Source organism: Budorcas taxicolor, chromosome 16 (genome assembly GCF_023091745.1).
Source record: "Budorcas taxicolor isolate Tak-1 chromosome 16, Takin1.1, whole genome shotgun sequence".
Lineage (NCBI taxonomy): Eukaryota > Metazoa > Chordata > Mammalia > Artiodactyla > Bovidae > Budorcas > Budorcas taxicolor.
In genome coordinates, this window is record NC_068925.1 from 42,062,734 (window position 1) to 42,084,119 (window position 21,386).

The 21,386-nt window shown below is 44.8% G+C and overlaps 1 protein-coding gene across 1 annotated transcript in view; it reads right to left on the reverse strand.

The window, feature by feature from the left end:
- The window catches only part of VPS13D (vacuolar protein sorting 13 homolog D), a 266,036-nt gene that overhangs the window by 15,658 nt on the left and 228,992 nt on the right, over positions 1 to 21,386 (reverse strand). The gene's annotated exons all lie outside the window — the stretch shown is intronic.

Here is a 21,386-nt window from a genome sequence, read left to right on the forward strand (position 1 = left end):
CTTGGAAAAGGTCAGGAAGAAGAGTGAGAGGTTTGGCCGTGAGTGAGAACACATCAGTCTCCCCATCTTCTAGGAGGAGCTCAGTTGCCTGCTATCGGGGGAGGGACACGGGCATCACAGGAGGGAGCAGAGAGGCTCCGTGGACCAGTCCCAGGCCACAGGCTGGGCTCCAACTCACGGTCTTCAGCTGTTGGTTGCTTGGAGGAATCTGCTTTGCTATGGCTTTCAGGGTAGGCTGGTGTTGTCTTTTTCCACAAACCATATACAGGGTATAATTGATAAGTACTTTCTGGTGTTTTCCTAGAAACAGGAGTCCATATTTGTCTTGGAAAGGCTGTGCATATTTCAGATGACTGATAAGAGTGTGCCTGGTCTGTCCTCGGCCTTGTACTTGGTGTACTTTTCATTATTTGTTCCTGGATTCCAGTGAAGCAAAACACCCCTCTCTAGACACATCTAAATGAGAGGCTGAGGCTTGCCACTCCTGAATCATGAACTAAAACAGACTTACTTGCAGGGGCAGGAAAGTGCCTGGTGGGCAAATCAGGGTGAAAAAACAGGGACAGGAACAGAAATTTGCCATAGGCCACGCCATGGGTGAGATGTAAAGATGGGACAACTCAAAGCCTTCCCGGGCCCACACCAACAGGCCACCTACCAGGCCACATGGGCTCAAGCTCCATACCTGGGTAATGCTTGATTTGGGCTTGGAAACCAGAAATCCAGTGATTAATTTTATTAAAAAGTTCAGTAAAAAGGATGCCCCAAGAATACTACTAGTTGTGTTCTCTGAGTGAGACTAAAAAGAAGTTCTGATCATCTGCACCAAGGGAATGGGTTAAAAAAAAACACCCAATTTTATTTACACGATATATTCACATACTCCTGCTGTGCAGTCTCAATTCCTTCTTTAAGACTGAGGCCCGCCGCTGGTTATTTAGATCCCAACAACTGACTGAAGGGGGCTTCCCAGGTGACTTCGTGGTAAAGAATCTGCCTGCCAATGAAGGAGAAACAGGAGACAGGGGTTCGATCCCTGGGTCAGGAAGATTCCCTGGAGAAGGAAACGGCAACCCAATCCAGTATTCTTGCCTGGAAAATCCCATGGACAGAGGAGCCTGCAAGGCTGCAGTCCATGGGGTCACAAAGAGTCACACACAAACTGAGTGACTGAGCATACAACTGACTGAAGACATGGAGGGCAGCAGAGAGGGCTGCCATTAACCCCTCACAGAGATGCCGGACAACTGTTGTTGTAAGGACGCTGGCAAGACACTGTGTGGGAGAGAAACCAGGGGAAGGAGTGTGGAATGCTTTTCCAGGTAGCTGAGTTCTGTTCTTATCTCCTGGTCCAGTGAAATATCTACCGTCATTTCAAACACTGTCTAGGACAGGCTAAAAACATATCTTTTCCTCAAGTCAGGCTTACTATCCTATCACCCCTGAAGCTCCTGGAAGAGGCCTGGGTGCCGTGGGCCGAAGCCCAGAGGCCCTCAGGAGGCCTGCCAGGCCTGCTCATCTACGTCTTTCAATGTAAGGCTGCATCCTGACTCCTCTCCCTATGTCCTCCTGGATCTACTGGGAGGTTCGAAGGCTCAACTTTCACACATGCCGCAAATCTCTCTCTCTCTCTATCGCTCTTGTAACTGATAAATGATCTCTGGATTGGGAATGGATTGCCCCCGTAGTTTTCTAACTTACTCTTTCCGTTTCCACTCCTGTCCTTCTCCTCATAGCAAGTTGTTTCAAAAACAAGTCAGGTTAAGTTGGCCATGAGCTCAAAATACATTTGCTTCACATCCCACTTAAATAAAAATACTTGCTTATTGCTTGGCTCTCCACCTGGAACGTAAGCTCCAGGAGAGGAGGGATTTTGTTTTATTCCTGGGTTCGTGGTAGAGAAGCAGTAGTATTAGCTGAATAGATAAATGAAGGTGTTCGGAGGTGGGGGTGGGAAGAGGTATAAAGGCCACTTTGACTACTGAGCTAAAAATGAGAGATGATATGCAAACTTTGCTGAAGAGACTACAGACCATGAATGCTGAGCTTTGAAAGCCAACAAAATGAAAGCAGAATATGAACCAGCTCAAATCCCAACTTCCTGAGGGAAAGGTCAAGGGTGTGTCTGGCCAGTCAACTAGTCAAAACAAAGAAGGCGCGTGAAGGCAGAGACATGACAGTAACATCTCTGTTGACACGTTTTCCTTAGAAGAAACATTCTTTTCATGAGTACCCAAAGCAGGGGAAAACATGCTACCAAGGAGGAGAAAACTCAGTGAGAGTCCTGCCCTCCTTGGGTGAGATCCGAGAAGCCAGAGCAGGCAAGGGGAGGTGGCCTGTTTCTGGATCTGCGCTCCTGAGACCCACATCCCATGAATAACGACCACAGAACGGTTGTGAATGTAAGTAAGCGGCCCTCTATTGTCACCAAATAGCTCTCTGGTGCCTACAGATGGTCTTGATTCGGTAGCCTCCCTCCACACCGTCCCCAGAGTTCTGTGATCCGTTCTTCCATCTACGCCCAGTGCGTTATCTTCTAACTTTCGAACTCTAAACACCCGAACGCCACAGTTGCTCCCTCATGGGTATGCGTTGCCTGTTTGTTAAATTTTCTTATCTGTCTCCCCAGCAGGTCCTCACTCCGTGATCAACCAAACACCAAGGGAAGGTTGGAGGGAGTGTTCAGATCCTGCTGCCTGGAGCTGCTTGCTGTGGCATTCAAGGCTCACTGTCCACACAGACACAGGAGGGAGGACACGGAGTCACCCTTGTGGTCTCCTGAAGGTCCCTTTCATAAGAGGTGATCTAGATATATATTCTTACTAGAAACAGAGGTGGATTAAAGGAATTCTTTCCACAGTCCCCTACTTCCTTATCATTGCTGGTAGGCGAGAAAGGATTCCTACTTCTCTGAAACTTAATTAAAGTGTTAACCTCCTGAGGTCCAAGTTGAGAGGCTGGGGAGTGGAGGAGTTAAAACCATTTGCATGTGAACAAAACTTCAGCCAACAGAAAGTTTAAAGAGACATTCTTCAGTGCAGGCCCTCATGTGTTATTAACTGCTTTCTTCATATATTGACCATGACACTGAAAATTCGAGCATAACCCTCTGAGATCAGGATGACTGTACATGGCACAATCCTAAATCTGTTCACTCTGGGATTCAGGAATACAGTTCAGCTCAGTTCAGTCGCTCAGTCATGTCTGACTCTTTGTGACTCCATGGACTGCAGCACACCAGGCTTTCCTGTCCATCACCAACTCCTAGAGCCTGCTCAAACTCATGTCCATCGAGTCAGTGATGCTACCCAACCATCTCATCCTGTCGTCCCCTTCTCTTCCCGCCTTCAATCTTTCCCAGCATCAGGGTCTTTTCAAATGAGTCACTTCTTTGCATTAGGTAGCCATAGTATTGGAGTTTCAGTTTCAGCATTAGTCCTTCCAATGAATATTCAGGACTGATTTCCTTTAGAATGGACTGGCTTGATCTCCTTGCTGTCCAAAGGACTCTCAAGAGTCTTCTCCAATACCACAGTTCAAAAGCATCAATTCTTCAGCGCTCAGCTTTCTTTATAGTCCAATTCTCACATCCACACATGACTGCTGGAAAAACTGTAGCTTTGACTAGACAGACCTTTGTCGGCAAAGTAATGTCTCTGCTTTTTAATATGCTGTCTAGGTTGGTCATAGTTTTTCTCCCAAGGAGCAAGCATCTTTTAATTTCATGGCTGCAGTCACCATCTGCAGTGATTTTGGAGCCCAAGAAAACAAAGTCTCTCTGTTTCCATTGTTTCCCCATTGATTTGCCATGAAGTGATGGGACCAGATGCCATGATCTTTGTTTTTTGAATGTTGAGTTTAAGCCAACTTTTTCCCTCTCCTCTTTCGCTTTCATCAAGAGGCTCTTTAGTTCCTCTTCACTTTCTGCCATAAGGGTGGTGTCATCCGCATATCTGGGGTTATTGATATTTCTCCTGGCAATCTTGATTTCAGCTTGTGCTTCATCCAGCAAGGCATGTCACATGCTGTACTCTGCATATAAGTTAAATAAGCAGGGTGAAAATATAGAGTCTTGACCAATTTGGAACCAGTCTGTTGTTCCATGCTGGTTCTAACTGTTGCTTCTTGGCCTGCATACAGACCTCAGGAGGAAGGTAAGGTGGTCTGGTATTCCCATCTGTTGAAGAATTTTCCACAGTTGTGATCCACACAAAGGATTTAGCATAGTCAATGAAGCAGAAGTGGATGTTTTTCTGGAACTCTTGCTTTTTTGATGATCCAACGGATGTTGGCAATTTGATCTCTGGTTCCACTGCCTTTTCTAAATCCAGCTTGAACATCTGGAAGTTTACATACTGTTGAAGCCTAGCTTGGAGGGTTTTGAGCATTACTTTGCTAGCGTGTGAGATGAGTGCAACTGTGCAATTGTTTGAACATTCTTTGGCATTGGAATGAAAATTGACCTTTTCCAGTCCTGTGGCCATTGTTGAGTTTTCCAAATTTGCTGGCATATTGAGTGCAGCACTTTGACAGCATCATCTTTTAGGATTTGAAATAGCGCGACTGGAATTTCATCACCTCCACTAGCTTTGTTCATAGTGATGTTTCCTAAGGCCCACTTGACCTCGCAATCCAGGATGTCTGGATCTAGTGATCACACCATCGTGGTTATCTGGGTCATGAAGATCTTTTTTGTATAGTTCTTCTGTGTATTCTTGCCACCTCTTCTTTATATCTTCTGCTTCTATTAGGTCCATACCGTTTCTGTCTTTTATTGTGTCCATCTTTGCATGAAATGTTTCCTTGGTATCTCTAATTTTCTTGAGAACTCTAGTCTTTCCCATTCTATTGTTTTCTTCTATTTCTTTGCATTGATCACTTAGGAAGGCTTTCTTATCTCTCCTTGCTATTCTTTGGAACTCTGCATTCAGATGGATATATCTTTCCTTTTCTCCTTTGCCTTTTGCTTCTCTTCTTTTCTCAACTATTTGTAAGGCTTCCTTAGACAATCATTTTGCCTTTTTGCATTTCTCTCTTGGGGATGGTTTTGATCACCGCCTCCTGTATAATGTCACGAACCTCCGTCCATAGTTCTTCAGTGGTGTTCAAAAAAACCAGTTAAGTCACAGTTCCTAAGTCACTTGCCTGCATGTTCCCATGAACCTAATAGCATCTGGAAGGAAAGGACTCCATTCTTTTTGTTTTAAACTGGACTTCTGGACTAGACGCATCATTATCCTCAGTTTAGGGCCCACTATCATCACTGGCTTTTTATTTATTTTAAATGACATAATAAACATCTGTGAAACCACTATCCCTTGTGCGAAAACCCCATTGTCAGACCATAACTTGAATCTATCTGTGTGGTCCTCTCCCTCCCTTCCCCCTCCCCATTCCGCTTTCCTTTTTCTCTTCTATCTGAGATAGCCACTACTGTCTATCTTGCACTTACCATTCCTTTACTTTCCTTCTGCATGGAGTCTTATCACATTTCAAAGTATGCTCTGGTATAGTCTTGTTACATTTTCTGGTTTTCATTGTTTGGGGCTTCTGAAAAAGGATGGCACTACCTTTTTATGTTTGCAGACTTACTTCTTCCTCCTTGAAGTCCTATTGTTAAGATTCAATCATTCTTCTGTGTGCAGCTATAATTCAGTTATTGTACTGGCTTGTAATTATTCCGCTGTATGAACACACCATCATTCATCCAGCTTCCTGTTGATGGCACATGGAGTATTTCCAGGTTTTGCTACTACAAACAATGCTGCTGTGTATATTCCTATACCTGTCTCCTGGTGAACCTCGACAAGAGTTTCTTTGGGTACATACTTAGGAGCTGTTTGCTAGACCACAGGGCATGAATGTTCAGCTAACAAGATAATTCAAACTGTTTTCAGAGAGGCTGAAGCAATTTACACTCCCACCAGCAATGTGTTTCAGAGAGCCTAGTAATCTGTATCCTTTCCAGCACCTGGGACTGTCCAGGATAGCACTATCCAGCACACAGCCACTGGCCATGTGTGGCTACTGACACTTGAAATGTGGCCAGTGTGACTGAGGAGTGGAATTTAAATTTTTTCCTTTAAATGTGCTCAAATTTAAATAGTGTATTAGATAGCATTGGTCTAGCTTCTAACATTTTTTGCTGCTTGAGTGGGTTTCAAATAGCATCTTGTCTTCTCATGCCCATCTTCCCCTTTCAACCTACAGCATAAGGGATTCCATTAAGAAAAGAGGCGCAGACGCGGAGGCCGCCCACAGGCGCCAGAGCAGAAAGATCAGCCTCCGGGCTGCTCCTGCCCATCAGGGTTGGGACGTCCTGGGACTGTCCTCTGGCTTCCCCGCTCACCATTACCTTCGCTGACAAGACATGGTGCCTCTTAGGCAGGGTCCTGGTACCACCTTCCTGGGGTTAACGAGACATTCAACAAGAGGTGGCACAACACCCACTCATCTCTCATAAGGGGATGGCTCTCTCACTGACAAACACTTCACACAGAAGAGAGCTTACAGCGGGAGCTGGCTTAGTGCAAAGGCAGCAGCTCTGCCTCCACAAACCTTTGTTTAGCCCAAGGGCCGCGGTGCACTTAATTGCTGCCAGCTGGGGGTCTGTCGGCCATTTTAAGCCCTCGACTGCTGCGGTTTAGAAATTTCACAGTGTATAGAAAGAAGCAGGCATTCCAGTCAACCAGTTAATCCAAAATGTCAGCACCAAACGAACTTGGGCTTTGAACTCCATGGAAATGTCAGGGCGCCAGCTGTACAGCATGGACGACTCTCCCCTCCGCCCCCCACCCTGGGGGAGAAGGGGCTGCTGATACAGTGGCTGATACACTGCAGATATCCACCTAGCAGGGGAGGTCAATGCAGAGCAGCTCTGCATCTGGCCACTGCTCTCTGACGTTCACTGGAGCCAAAGCCAAAGATCAGAGTAATGAAAACAATCCCTGTCATTTTCTTAAAGCAGCAGTAAATCCAAACAAGGTGACATGGGGCGATCTAACCAATTCCATCCACTGGGTTGATCCCGCCTTTCAGCCGGAGGGTCAACGGTTGGCCAGCTATTATTTGTTCTTCGCTTCTATGATGAGTAACCATGTCATAGTTCTATTAGTTGAAGACAGATGTTGTACACACATACACACACCCCTGTACAGCTTAAGATATTAGTTGGCTGGAGAATCTGTCATGGCCCATGTCTATCAACCAAGTGAGGTTCAAAAAACAATCAGTAAATGAGGAGAAAGTGTGTGTGTCAAACATGTGACTTCCTAGCATAAGAGAATGTTTAGTCAACTGATGACTGCCATCTTCCTTAGGGACTGTGAACGGACCTCAGCAAGATGATGGATTGTGCTTGCATTTACTTTATGTGTGTGTCCGAAACTTTTGTTGTAATTAAATATTTCACCTGTATATACTTGTGCTAGACTGAGCACAAACAATTAGGCTGAGATGGTCAACCCAGACTCTCTCTTTAAATACTAGCTGTTAATGAATGACAGAGCTTCCCTGGTGGCTCAGATGGTAAAGAATCTGCCTGCAATGCAGGAGACCCAGGTTCAATCCCTGAGTCAGGAAGATCCCCTGAAGGGAATGGGTGGGTACCCACTCCAGTATTCAGCATCTGGTCCCATCACTTCATGGCAAATAGATGGGGAAAAAGTGGAACCAGTAACAGATTTTATTTTCTTGGGCTCCAAAATCACTGTGGATGGTGAGTGCTACCACAAAATAAAAAGACTCCTGCATCTTGGAAGAAAAGCTATGACAAACCTAGACAGTGATTTGAAAAGCTGAGACATCACTTTGTCAACAAAGGTTCGTATAGTCAAAGCTATGGTTTTTCTAGTAGTCATGCATGGATGAGAGAGTCGGGCCATAAAAAAGACTCAGTGCCAACGAACTAATGCTTTTGAATTGTGGTGCTGGAGAAGACTCTTGAGAGTCCCTCTGACAGCAAGGAGATCAAACCAATCAGTCCTAAAGGAAATCAACCCTAAATATTCATTGGAAGGACCCTGATGCTGGAAAAGATTGAGGGCAAGAGGAGAAGGGGGTGGCAGAGGATGAGATGGTTAGACAGCATTACTGACTCAACAGACATGAGTTTGAACAAACTCTGGGAGATAGTGAAGGACAGGTAAGCGTGGTGTGCTGCAGTTCACAGGGTTGCAAAGAGTAGGACATGACTTAGCGACTGAACAACAAATGAATGACAGCTACAAAGTACTAGAATTCTTGACTGAATGGGTTAAACATCTATCAGTTCTCTAAAAGGAATTCAACAGTCTGTCTCAACAGTATTCTCCTCCCTGGAGGGTATGAATTGGTTAAAACTTCTTCTGATATCCACTGCAGCACAGTGTTTAGACTGATCACCAAGCCTGCTATGCCAGGGGTGACGTCTGACCTCTGACCTGTAGCCTTCTTCTCATGACTGTATCCACTTCCAAAGACTAAGTGGAAAAGGACTTCTCCACTAACTCATTTTTACTCCCTTCAGTACAAACTGTAACCAAAGAAGACTCTAGTATAGGGTGGAGACCTCTGAAGTTTGGCTAGTTTACAAGAGAAACTCTTCCCCATAGTTGCATGACAGACAGAATTCTACTTTCTAGAATGTACTCAGAGATAGTATTCCACCCATAAGTTTAACAATAACTGGGCTCTGGCTGTGTTAAATCTTGAACTGAGGAAATTATACCAAATACCCAATGACAGTTTGGATTTTGAACACATTAAAAAAAAAAACAACAACAATTGGGCAGAAAGAAACCCTCTTTGAGTAGAGGTTGGTTCCTAAATGAAATTACTGAGAAGCCAAACTGAGAGCCTTGAGAATGACTTGTACCTGCCTCTGCCCCTCACCATCATCCCATTTAAAGAACTTTTTCTGAGCATAGGCCATGCTGGGCCTTTAGGAAGACGGAGATGAATGGAGTTCTCAGGGAGCTTCCTGGAGTCTAATGGAAGAGAAACAGAAACAAGCAATTATAATGCGGCCAGGGAGCCTGAGGACAGACAGAGTGTAACATGGTAGCAGGGTTCAAGTCCCAGTTCCAGCGTTTACAGACTGTGTGACCTACTGCAGGCTGTGTAACCCCTTGGAGCTTTGGATTCCTCATCTGTAAAACTGGATACTAATGGGGCTGTTGTGAGGAATAAGTCAATCAATATGTATACAGTGCTTATAAAAAAGCCTGGTACAGAATAAGTGCTCAATAAAATGCTACTGATGACGATGATGATGGAGCATCTGCGGAGGGTGCCACGCATGCACGAGGGGGCCCTAGCTTAGCTTAGCCTCAGTGGCTAAAACCAAGATGAGGCGGGAGCCAACATCTAGTCTTTCTTAGTTTTCTTATTGGGGAAACTGCTTCAAATGGAAATATTTCCCTTTCCCTCTTGCTTTCTTGTCAACATTCTACTTACCTCTCCCTAGAGTTCTGAAGTCATGTGTGTAACAACACATAAAATTCCATATTGTATTGTTATAACCAAAAATGCGGGAAAGATGCTGATTCATGGAATTGTTAGAAATTACATGACCATTGCTGTTAAGTTTTTTGTGACTTGACATCCTGCAGTGGGGATGACGTTTCCTGGGCTGGGCTTTCTCCCATTGTGGGATTCACACCTGACTTGTTTATAGGGGTCAAGGCTTCCTATAACCTAACACATGTTTGGGGGACTCCATGACATTGCAACTGTGACAGCTGGTAGGACTAATGCCAACAGAGATGACGATTGGGATTTAAACTCTAAGAATGAGACTAATTCAGAGCTTTTATTCCTAGTCCACTAACTACCTGTCCATGAAGCTGAGGGGAGGAGTAAGGCAAACTCAATTTACAAAGAATTTCAATCAAGTGGACAATATGATACTGAGATTACAGCCTGATAGCCTTGGATTTCCTGAAATGACTAACTTTTGCATGCATTCTGAGGTTGATTTTCAAGAAGCAGTTGACAACTTACAAAGTGGTGTTTGCAACTTTCAACATCCTCACTACAAAAACAAGGTGTTTATAAATGCAAGCTTCATTTATGTTTAAGCACAGCATTCTGATTCAGTGTAAGGCTTACAGGAATCTCTCAAACTATGGTCAGTTTTACTACTAACCTATCACCTCTAAGGCCAATCCCAAGGTGCTTGACATGGGCCTAAAATACACTTCCGTAAACTTATTTTGTAGCTATTAAGTACAAATGTTAAATGATAAGAAGTTGATTAAACAGAGCATATTACTTTCAGATTGATTTCTAGCAAATAATTACATAATTACTTTCTTTTAATCTTTACATGACCAAACTTCTCCCAAAAGCTGGATCCCTTTTAAGAGAGGGATAAAATTTAGGAGCACGGTGGCACAGGGAAGAACATGAAGCTTTGGAAAAAGACAAACAGACCTGAATCCCTATCCAGTCACTTATTAGCGGAGTGGTCCTGCAGAATTTATCAGATTGCTCTCAGCCCTGTTTCCTTGTCAATAAATGGGAATATAATACTTACTTTGTTACAACTGTTGAGTTAATATGTGAAAAGTGTATAGCACAGTGTCTGGTACATAGCTATTGTTTCTTAGTTGCTAAGTCATGTCTAACTTTTTTGCAGCCTATGAACTGCAGCCGACCAGGCTCCTTTGTCCATGAGATTTCCCAGGCAAGAATACTAGAGTGGGTTGCCATTTCTTTCTCCAGAGGATCAGCCTGACCCAGGGATCAAACCCACATCTCCTGCATTGGCAGGTGGATTCTTTACCACTGAGCCAACAGAGAAGCCCCTGGCACATAGCAGGTACTCACAAAAGTTGTTTGTCTCCCATACCTCTATTAAGAATTACTAGGTAATTACTGGTCATAGCAAATAGCCTCCTCCAACAACACAAGAGAAGACTCTACACATGGACATCACCAGATGGTCAATACCGAAATCAGATTATTTGCTTTGCAGCCAACAATGGAGAAGCTCTATACAGTCAGCAAAAACAAGATGGGGAGCTGACTGTGGCTCAGATAATGAACTCCTTTTTGCCAAATTCAGACTTAAATTGAAGAAAGTAGGAAAAACCACCAGACCATTCAGGTATGACCTAAATCAAATTCCTTATGATTATCCAGTGCAAGTGACAAATAGATTCAAGGGATTAGATCTGATAGTGTGCCTAAAGAACTATGGATGGAGGTTCATGACATTGTACAGGAGGCAGTGATCAAGACCATCCTCAAGAAAAAGAAATGCAAAAAGCCAAAATGGTTGTCTGAGGAGCCCTTACAAATAGCTGAAAAAAGAAGAGAAGCTAAAGGCAAAGGAGAAAATGAAAGTAATACCCGTTTGAATGCAGAGTTCCAAAGAATAGCAAGGAGAGATAAGAAAGCCTTCCTCAGTGATCAATGCAAAGAAATAGAGGAAAACAACAGAATGGGAAAGACTAAGATCTCTTCAAGAAAATTAGAGATACCAAGGGAACAATTCATGCAAAGATGGGCTCAATAAAGGACAGAAATGGTATGGACCTGACAGAAGCAGAAGATATTAAGAAGAGGTGGCAAGAATACACAGAAGAACTACACAAAAAAGATCTTCATGACCCAGATAACCACGATGGTGTGATCACTCATCTAGAGCCAGACATCCTGGAATATGAAGTCAAGTGGGCCTTAGGAAACATCACTACGAACAAAGCTAGTGGAGGTGATGGAATTCCAGTTGGGCTATTTCAGATCTTAAAAGATGATGCTGTGAAAGTGCTGCACTCAATATGCCAGCAAATTTGGAAAACTTAACAATGGCCACAGGACTGGAAAAGGTCAATTTTCATTCCAATCCCAAAGAAAGGCAATACCAAAGAATGTCCAAACTATCACACAATTGCTCTCATCTCACACGTTAGCAAAGTAATGCTCAAAATTCTCCAAGCCAGGCTTCAACAATATGTGAACCGTGAACTTCCAGATGTTCTAGCTGGATTTAGAAAAGGCAGAGGAACCAGAGATCAAATTGCCAACATCCACTGGGTCATTGAAAAAGCAAGAGAGTTCCAGAAAAACATCCACTTCTGCTTTATTGACTATGCCAAAGCCTTGACTGTATGGATCACCACAAACTGTGGAAAATTCTTCAAGAGATAGGAATATCAGACCACCTGACCTGCCTCCTGAGAAATCTGTATGCAGGTCAAGAAGCAACAGTTAGAACTGGACATGGAATAACAGACTGGTTCCAAATCAGGAAAGGAGTATGTCAAGGCTATATATTGTCACCCTGCTTATTTAACTTATATGCAGAGTACATCATGTGAAATGTTGGGCTGGATGAAATGCAAGCTGAAATCAGATTGATGGGAGAAATATCAATAACCTCAGATATGCAGATGACACCATCCTTATGGCATCAAGCCTCTTGATGAAAGTGAAAGAGGAGAGGGAAAAGTTGGCTTAAAACTTAACATTCAGAAAACTAAGATCAAGGCATCCAGTCCCATCACTTCATGACAAATAGATGGGGAAACAATGGAAACAGTGACAGGCTTTACTTTTGAGGGGGCTTCAAAATCACTGCAGATGGTGACTGCAGCCATGAAATTAAAAGATGCTTGCTCCTTGGAATAAAAGCCATGATCAACCTAGACAGCATGTTAAAAAGCAAAGACACTACTTTGCAAACAAAGGTCTGTCTAGTAAAAGCTACAATTTTTCCAGTAGTCATGTACGGATGTGAAAGTTGGATCATTATGAAGGCTGAGTGCCGAAGAATTGATGCTTTTAAACTGTGGTGTTGGAGAAGACTCTTGAGAGTCTCTTGGACAGCAAGGAGATCCAACCAATCCATCCTAAAGGAAATCAGTCCTGAATATTCACTGGAAGGACTGATGCTGAAGCTGAAACTCCAATACTGTGGCCACCTGATGTGAAGAACTGACTCACTAGAAAGACCCTGATGGTGGGAAAGATTGAAGGCAGGAGGAGAAGGGGACGACAGAGGATGAGATGGTTGGATGGCATCACTGACTCGATGGACATGAGTTTGAGTAAGCTCTGGGAGTTGGTGATGGACAGGGAGGCCTGGCGTGCTGCAGTCCATGGGGTGGCAAAGAATTGGACATGACTGAGCAACTGATCTGAAGTCAATTTGAAATACTGAAACACATCACTTTTAAAACTCAGATTTGAAATTTTAGCCTGACAGCACACGATGGAAAACATGGCTTACTGAATATGCAAGAATGATTCTTAAGGGGAACAGCAAACGTTTGGATGCGTACATGTTTTCTACAGGAATTAGTGCTTAAGTGTTTACCCACCTGTCTTACTCTCAGCACCTTATTTGTTTAAAGAACTTTGTAAAAGCAGCTAGAGCTAATCAATCTAGCAGCTCAGTAAATTATACCAAATGTCAAATTCTTAGAATTGGAATGAATAGAGTTTTAGAATATTGCCCTTAATAAAAGTCATAACTGAGGTTTTCAGAAATAGAACACTTCCTAAATGAAGTCTGTAAGATTGCCTGAATGCATCCAACCTCTAAAAAGTGAACAGCCGTGTCTGGAGGGGGTGGTGATGGAGGCTGTGTCCTTAGCTTCCACTCCCACCCCTAACCCCAGGCCTCCACCCTCTGTTGCATGAAGGGCCTCCCTCTCCTGTGATCAAAACCAAGCAGGTCTGGGTGCTGCAGCCTCTGAGGACCTGCTTTGTGACTTGTTTGCTTATTTACTTGACTGCATTGGGTCTTAGTTGTGGCACATGGGATCTTCACTGAGTCATCAGGACCTTTTGTTGAGATGCAAGGACTCTCTAGCTGTGGCATGGAGACTCAGTAGTTGCAGTGCACAGGCTTAGTTGCTCTGCAACATGTGGGATCTTAGTTCCCCGACGCAGGAATCAACCCTGCATCCCCTGCATTGCAGGGTGGATTCTTAACCACTGGACCACCAAGGAAGTCCCTGATTTGTTTGCTTTCAAATTGTTTATTCAGACTCGAAGTTTCATACAAACTTTTACTATTGAACAGAGAGTACTGGTTGAGGTGAAGTAGAAAAGGAGAAAGAGGGACCAGGAAAAGATGCTTCAAAAAAAGGATGAGGACACTGAAGATCAGCAACTCGTGAGAAAGAAAGTTTACGTACTGCTTCCTCACTCACAGGGATAAACAGGGTGTTTATCCCTCCAGTTTTCAGGCTCTGAGGTTGGACTTGAGACCCTGAAAGGGTCGCAGAGCCAGCCAGCACATACCCTCTTCTCCAGGCACCAACCTTTCTGGGGAGGAGCCTCCTGCTCAAAACAAGTCATGGTCTGGAGAGTGTGGTAAGACCCAAATGGAAGCCCCATGTGACCAGAGCTTTCTGTCTCTCCTGTGAGTCGTACTCCAGCCCCTTCACTGTACCCCAGCTCAACACACACACAGACGCTAAATGACTAGACTGAAGGCATGAGCCCACGCAAGAGCGGGAGCAGGGGAGCCAGAGCTGCCACTTCTGGAGGGGGTTGGGGGGTTGAGAAGGGGCAGCCCACTGGGGGACTCCTCCTCACCCAGCCAGGGGAAGGGCTGGGAGTTGGTAACAACCCAGGAACTCCTGGGACAGGAATGCTGATCATCTCCCCATGGACAGACACTACAAAGTTACTGACCAGGTCATGTTCTCCCAGGGTGGGGGGAAGTGACAACTGGACAGCTAGCTGCCTGGTGGTACTGGGGGACCAGGTACCATCTGTACTTTTCCAGAAAGGAAAAGAGCAGTAGGGCCTGGAACTCTGGAAACGGGCCAGGGACCTGGCTCCCTACAGATGGTCCAGTCCAGGGTTGACACTCAGCACTGAAGCAGCTCAGAACCTTCTGACCAAGGCAATCAACTCTGTGCACCAGCTCAAATTCCATGGAGATCTTCTCCAAAGCAGTTTTTACTGTGTGGCTTTCATTATTTCAGTCCCAAGTCTTAGGTTCTGTTGACCTAGAAACATATCACCTAGTCTCTCTCATCTTCCTTCTGACCAGTGGGTGTTTTTTTATGGTTTGTCTTCAAAATTAACCTGAGCGTTTTCAGAAGTCAAGGCTACCTCTTGGAGAACCTATCCTCTGCGAACAAGAGACAGCACCTTCCTTTTCAACTTGGGTGGAACTGGCTCTGGCCTAGCGTTCCAATGCCCTCAAGACACTCATGGATTTCTCAGGCTGAAGAAGACACTGCTCTTTGTTTTGGCTCTTGCCACAACGCCCGAGTATAAAGCCAGAGCAGGAATGAGGCAAGGAGAACATCTATGTGTCCAAATGGGGATTAGGTTCAAAGGTGTCCTTTCTGTCCGGACAGGAAGGAAACAGAACCCAAGCTGGCAGCGAAGTGATTGCCTTCGGTGCCCTCAACAAGGGGTATGTTTCTGCCTGTTCCCATGACGTTCAACCTGGTAACAAAAGATTCTTCTTTATTTGGTGATAAGAAGGTCAAGCTGCCTTATAATTAAGTGCCGCCGGTGTGAACATGAATGGGACAGATTGCCATAGTCCATCAACCCTTGGCAAACTGGTTTGTTTGGTCTGGACAGCAAACAACATTCCACACTACTGGATTTTTTTTTTTTTCCTCCCAGATCCCCTGCGGCCCCATCACCCCCACTCCCGAAACCTTTTTTAAAAATTACAATCTGTTCTGCTGTCTCAAGTTACATTCTGTAAATAATAAGCAACACTGATGAAATGCAAAAAGCTGAAAATTTGTAAAGCAGAAAGATCTGCAGCCTGTTTCACATCTGTGTCACATTAAACACGCACTCAACAGATCTGCTGATTCCTGTCTAATCAGCACACGAGGCCAACGTGGGCCAGGAGGGCCTTCATGCCACAGGCCACAGTGGGGCCGAGGGCCACTGGGGGCAGGTGAGGAGGGGCCAAGCCCACAGTGCAGTCGACACTTGGCCGCCAGCCTGCTCCGGTCTGGGTCCATGTGCAGCGCAGACTGGCGGGTCACAGCTGCGGTGAGGTCACAGGAGAACCACCACCACTCAGAACCCCTCCTTGCCAGTCGTCCATCGGTGCTGGTGAAGCTGGGTGCATGGCAGTTAAACGAAATAACACTTTTTAATGATGAAATGTCTCATTTGAAGGAGCTGGCTCCCTATACATTAAGATGACTACAAAATAAAAATAGAACAGAAGGAAACCAATTAAAGCCCATTTGGGAAAAAGCTTAGAGGCTACTAGAGATGTTAGTTGCTCTGCCAGGCAAAATTTGATCCCGTCTTTACTTCTTCCAAGCATTTTACACACATGCACGCATATGTATACACGCACATCTGTACGCATGCATGCAGGCACTCGTGCTACCACTAAGAAAACTGGCAGAGCATAAGAAGGAACTGGCACATTTTAAACTTGTGGCATCATGTGAGTCCCCGAATGATTGCAAGGCTCTGTACTGGGGGAAAAAAACCATATTCAGACTCAACATGGGGTCTTAAAGCAGAGGAGCACGCGAACCTCTAAGGGTGCTCTCCGGAGAAACAGCGGGTTGCCACCTCCACCTGCTCTCTCACGTCCACGTTTCCCCTTCAATCTTAGGTGAGAAGACACTAAGACTAACAGTGCTGGACCCCTGGGGTCCACAGTTTGTCTCGATGGCTGCATTTATTTAGTGTTGACTCTAAGCCTCACAAGATTCTTCTAAGGATGTGTTTTATTAGCAGTCCATTTCACAGAGGAGGAAATCATGCCTGAGAGAGATTATGAAGTTTGTCCAAGGCCATTCAGCTGGTAAGTGGCAAAATCCAACTTGATCTTGGGTCTTTATATTAGTCTCAGACAAGGTAAACTTCTTATCAGCGTGACTGTTGGTGAAAATCTCTTTAATACATACTCTGAGTTCATCACTGTGTTAAGCAATCTGAAAAGCCTGGAGGGACACCAAAGAAGGCAATAACATGATCTCAAGAAGCTTACAGTCCAGTTGGGAAGATAAGGTGTTTGTACCTAGACCACGTTATTAGTGATGGGAGAGCTAAGGAGGCCTGGCTCTACACACTACAGAGGACATGGCTCCTGGGCAAGGCCCCTGTCTTCAAGTAGGGCCCTGACCAAAGGCAGAGCAAGGTTTTTATTAATACAGCAATGTATAGCATCAGTACTAACCTGCCAAGTTTTACAGCAGGAACTGGTCATAAACCAATACTAAGAAGAAAGGAAATAAATAAGACAAAAGTCAGTTAGCAGACCACCCCACGTAAAATCTACAAACATCGGATTGAAGCTTCATTCTTTTTTTTGTATTTATTTTTTAATTGGAGTATAACTGTTGTGTTAAGTTTCTGCTGTACATCAACGTGAATCAGCTATAAGAATACATGTATCTCCTCCCTCTTGATCCTCCCTCCCACCTCCCCCCAATCCCACCCCTCTAGGTTATCACGGAGCACTGAGCTGAGTTCCCTGCCCTATACAGTAGCTTGGCTGGAGCCTCATTCTTATGGGAAAGCAACTGAAGAACAGTAGGCAGTGTCAGTTCTCTATAGTCATGATGCACACTTTTAACTTCATTAACAGAATTTGCCAAGCGATTAATCTAAATTTTATTAATATTTAGAAGAAAGATATATACCAATGTAAATGATGAACTGGTAAAATGACAACTACTGGAAGGGTAGGATCAAGACAGGATGCTAATAAACAAAAACAAACATATTCAAAAGGAAGACTAATTCTGACCTCACGGGTTTAAAAAGGACTGGGGTGAAGAATATGCAAGTATAATTCACAAAGGAAGAACTCTAAGTGGCCAAATGAAATATGAAAAGATGATGCAATACCCCTAGTGATGGAAGAAATACAAGCAGTATCACTGAAAACATTCCCTCTCAGATCAGCAGAGACTCAAACAGTAACAGTGCCTTGCTTGTAATACAGCATCTACATTATAAACTTCTCAACAGAATTCTGAATGAATGAATGAATGAACAGCCAAAGCTTGTGGAGGGTCAGAGAGAAGGGTCTTCTCAAGCACATGGGGTGGGAATACAGGTGTTTCAGTTCCCTAGAAGGCAATCTGGTAATGTGTTCCAAAGGAGAAAATGCATTTACCCTAAGCCAGCATTTCTGTTTTTAGAAATTTACCCTAAAGAGAGAATTATACACATGTGAAAAGATACATGTAAAAGATGCTTATGATGGCAAAAAAATTAGAAACATCCATCAAGAAAGGACTAGCTGAGTACTGGGTTGGCTAAAAAGTTTGGGTTTTTCCATGACATCTGACAGAAAAGTATGAATGAATTTGTTGACCAACCCAATATATTGTTGTATATGTGCAATTTAGTATTATGAAAATGTTAAAAATGACTTACTAATATTACATAATGTTAAAAACAATTTACTTATTAGGCCATCAACAGTGGTGCTTCTATGATTCATCTAACGTCACATATACATGTGTTTGTATGTGAGTGTGTGCACATGTACATACATACATACTAAGGTATCTGGCAGGGTTACCACTATAAGCCTTTTGGTGATTATTAACAGCCAAGTAGGATTGAGTTATTTTATGTTTCTTTTTAAAAACAGAAATAATAGTACCTATCTCATTGGCCTGCTATAAGAATTACAGAGATAATTCACACAAGGTGAATTATCTTGGAAGTGTTCATACACTATAAGGGCTCATATACTGTTTGGATATGAGAATAGCTCAGGTTTGTACATATCTTTAAACTCACACGATAGAACTACTTTTTAAAAAGATGATTCAGGGAGCAGTCAGGCACAAACACCAAAATGTCTAAAGTACACTCAAGAAGCAAAGATGAGTACCAACTGCAATGATCACATATTGTAGATAAGCATGGGCTGGGTACAGGCTAGTTAAGGAGTGAGACTGGCCCGTCTTTGTCTGGAATGGCTTTTCTCCTGAGTGAAAATTTCTTCAGAGGAAAGACCATGAACTGGCCATTACTATCACTTCTCCCTGGACCGGGAGGCCTGGCCCTAAGCTATACTGGATGGTAGTAGGGGCCGTGGATGTTGCTTTGTTGACCTGAGGGTCCTCTACAGGGGACTTCCTTTCTAGCACATCTCACTCACTTTTCCAGCACTGTCTTGCTTTCTGAACCTGAGCAGCAGGAGAGAGGTCACTCTTGCTTGTGGTAAATGGCTAGCTCTGAGTAAGGAGGTGGGGGCGCCGGGGGGCGGGGGTGTGGGTTAGGCGGGACCAAAACAGACCCAGGTGCTCAAAGCACTTACCCTAAAAGAGCCCCAGAAGGCAGGACACCAATTGCAAAGCAGGCACTCCGAGAATGGGTAAAAGCAAAAGCACTCTGCCCCCACAGCTTGCCCCAAACCTTCTTCCTGCTAACCCGGGGAGAGAGAACATCTGGACCTAGTTTTGAGGCTCTCCAGCTGCAGAGCCACTAGAGTGAAGTTCGTGTTTCACTGGAAATTGCATTTCAGGGGCTTACAGACTGTCCTTTCTGATTCTCATCAGGGTGAAGTACAACCTAGAAGACAAGCTGGTTCAGAGACCAAATCAGCTTTCCTTTGAAATGCTCTCCTCTCCTCTCCCTATTCCCCCTTTGAAAGCAGACTTAACTGTCCCAGTGGTGAGAAATCAAAAATATGAAAGAAAGAAAAGGGCGTGGGGTCATCTCAGGTGTGTTTCTGAGCCTTCATAAAACTCAGCCCCATGCCCTGGGTCACAGCTGCACCGCACCTTCAGAGCATTTGCTCTCCTAGGACACAAGAGCCAATGAGACTGAGTTCACGTGAGTCACTGGCCTGGGGCTTTCCTCTACAGGAGTGGAAAAAGAGTAGATTGAAAATGTGCTAGAACTTGCTGAGAGCCAAGGAGGCAGAGGGAAAAGATGCTAGACCCCTTCAGACAGAGCGGGTAGCAGAATAAACAGCCCTCCTACCCCAGTCTGGGGCCAGCCACTGCTTATGCTCCATCACAGGTATTTGCAAGTTGGCCTCTTTGGGCTTTGGGACACAAGCCTGCCAGCAGCCCAGACCAGTCAGCAGTGGGTGCTGGCCCTCCTGCCTGGGCCTCGCTGGGCCTCTGAGAGGAGCAGGTGCATCAGGGGGCTTGTCCAGAGAAGCAGAGGCTACAGCACTGCTTCCTGCTACGCTAACACAAAAACACAACCCCTCTTCTAGCCGCTCCTGTCCGAGGGACTGTGTCTCCCTCTGGACCCGGGGGCAGAGACAGTTAGAAAGGGCAGGCATGTGGCTTTCCGAAGAACATGATCCTTGGGGTGAAGAGAAGCCGGTAGGCATGGGACACCCCTAATGCTGCCAAAGGAAGGTGAGTCACACACAAGCCAAGAGGTGACTCTTGAATCGCTGCTCTGTGCTGCTGCCCTTTCGAAGGATTGCTCGGATGCAAGGGGTTCAGACCAGGCTTCCTTCTGCATGCTACATAAAGCACTGGAATTTTCTAGTGCTCTGTCTTAAGATCTCTGCAGATAACAATCTCTATAAATTTCACTTCGTGGATCATCTGGCCACCTCATGGCATCTTTAATCACTGTAAACGGAACAAAATAGTTCAAAAGAACAGCAGAATTTCTTCCTCCAATTGAACCACTCCCTACCCCCTAGGATTTCTCTCTTCATATCCCCAAAGACCAGCCACAGCATAGCTCCTGGATGCCACAACAGCTCAAGTACATGACAAAAAGAACCCCCAAACATGTGCCCATTAAAAGACATCCAGCCCAGTACCAAGGTCTGCTAAACCCTGGGTTTAGCAATCATTTCACGGAATCCAAACCATGGAGTTAGCTCCATCCAGGGACTACCAGAGCCTGTTTCTAGGCTTTTAAAGCACCCTGACTACAGAAGCCTAACTAGAAAGGATGGCTGTCTGGCCATCTCAGAGGTGGCCAGCTCTATAGTCTCTTCTACTTCTAGAAACCTTTTTCCAGGACCCTAACCACCAAAATAAACAGAAGTTATCCTTGGCCACCAAAAGAAGGTCACAGCACTCAGTGCACATACTTGGATATTCTCATCTCCTTCCATGGCTTCCTGTACTGTGTCCCAGTCAAGAGATCCAGGCCACCAGCTGGTGAAGTTGGCCTTGGCTCGATGGCAGAGCAAAGACAAGTTGGAACTCGCACGTGTGAGTGCTATGTTGTAAAAGTAGAGAATGCTGAACTTGGAAGGATACAGTGGTTCATCATTTGGGGAGGGCCTGACATGCAGAAGAGAGGACCAAGGGCAGCACAGCTCCTGGACACAACACTTGGCTGCTTGGTTCTCTAGGCAGGCCATCTGCCACCTCTGGGTTAAGATAGTAGGGGTGAGAGACTGTGACAAGCACACTTCAGGCTGTGAGGTCCAGGGTAAAGAGCATGTGGGCAGCACGCTCAGTGGCTCAGTCGAGTCCAACTCTTTGAGACCCCATGGA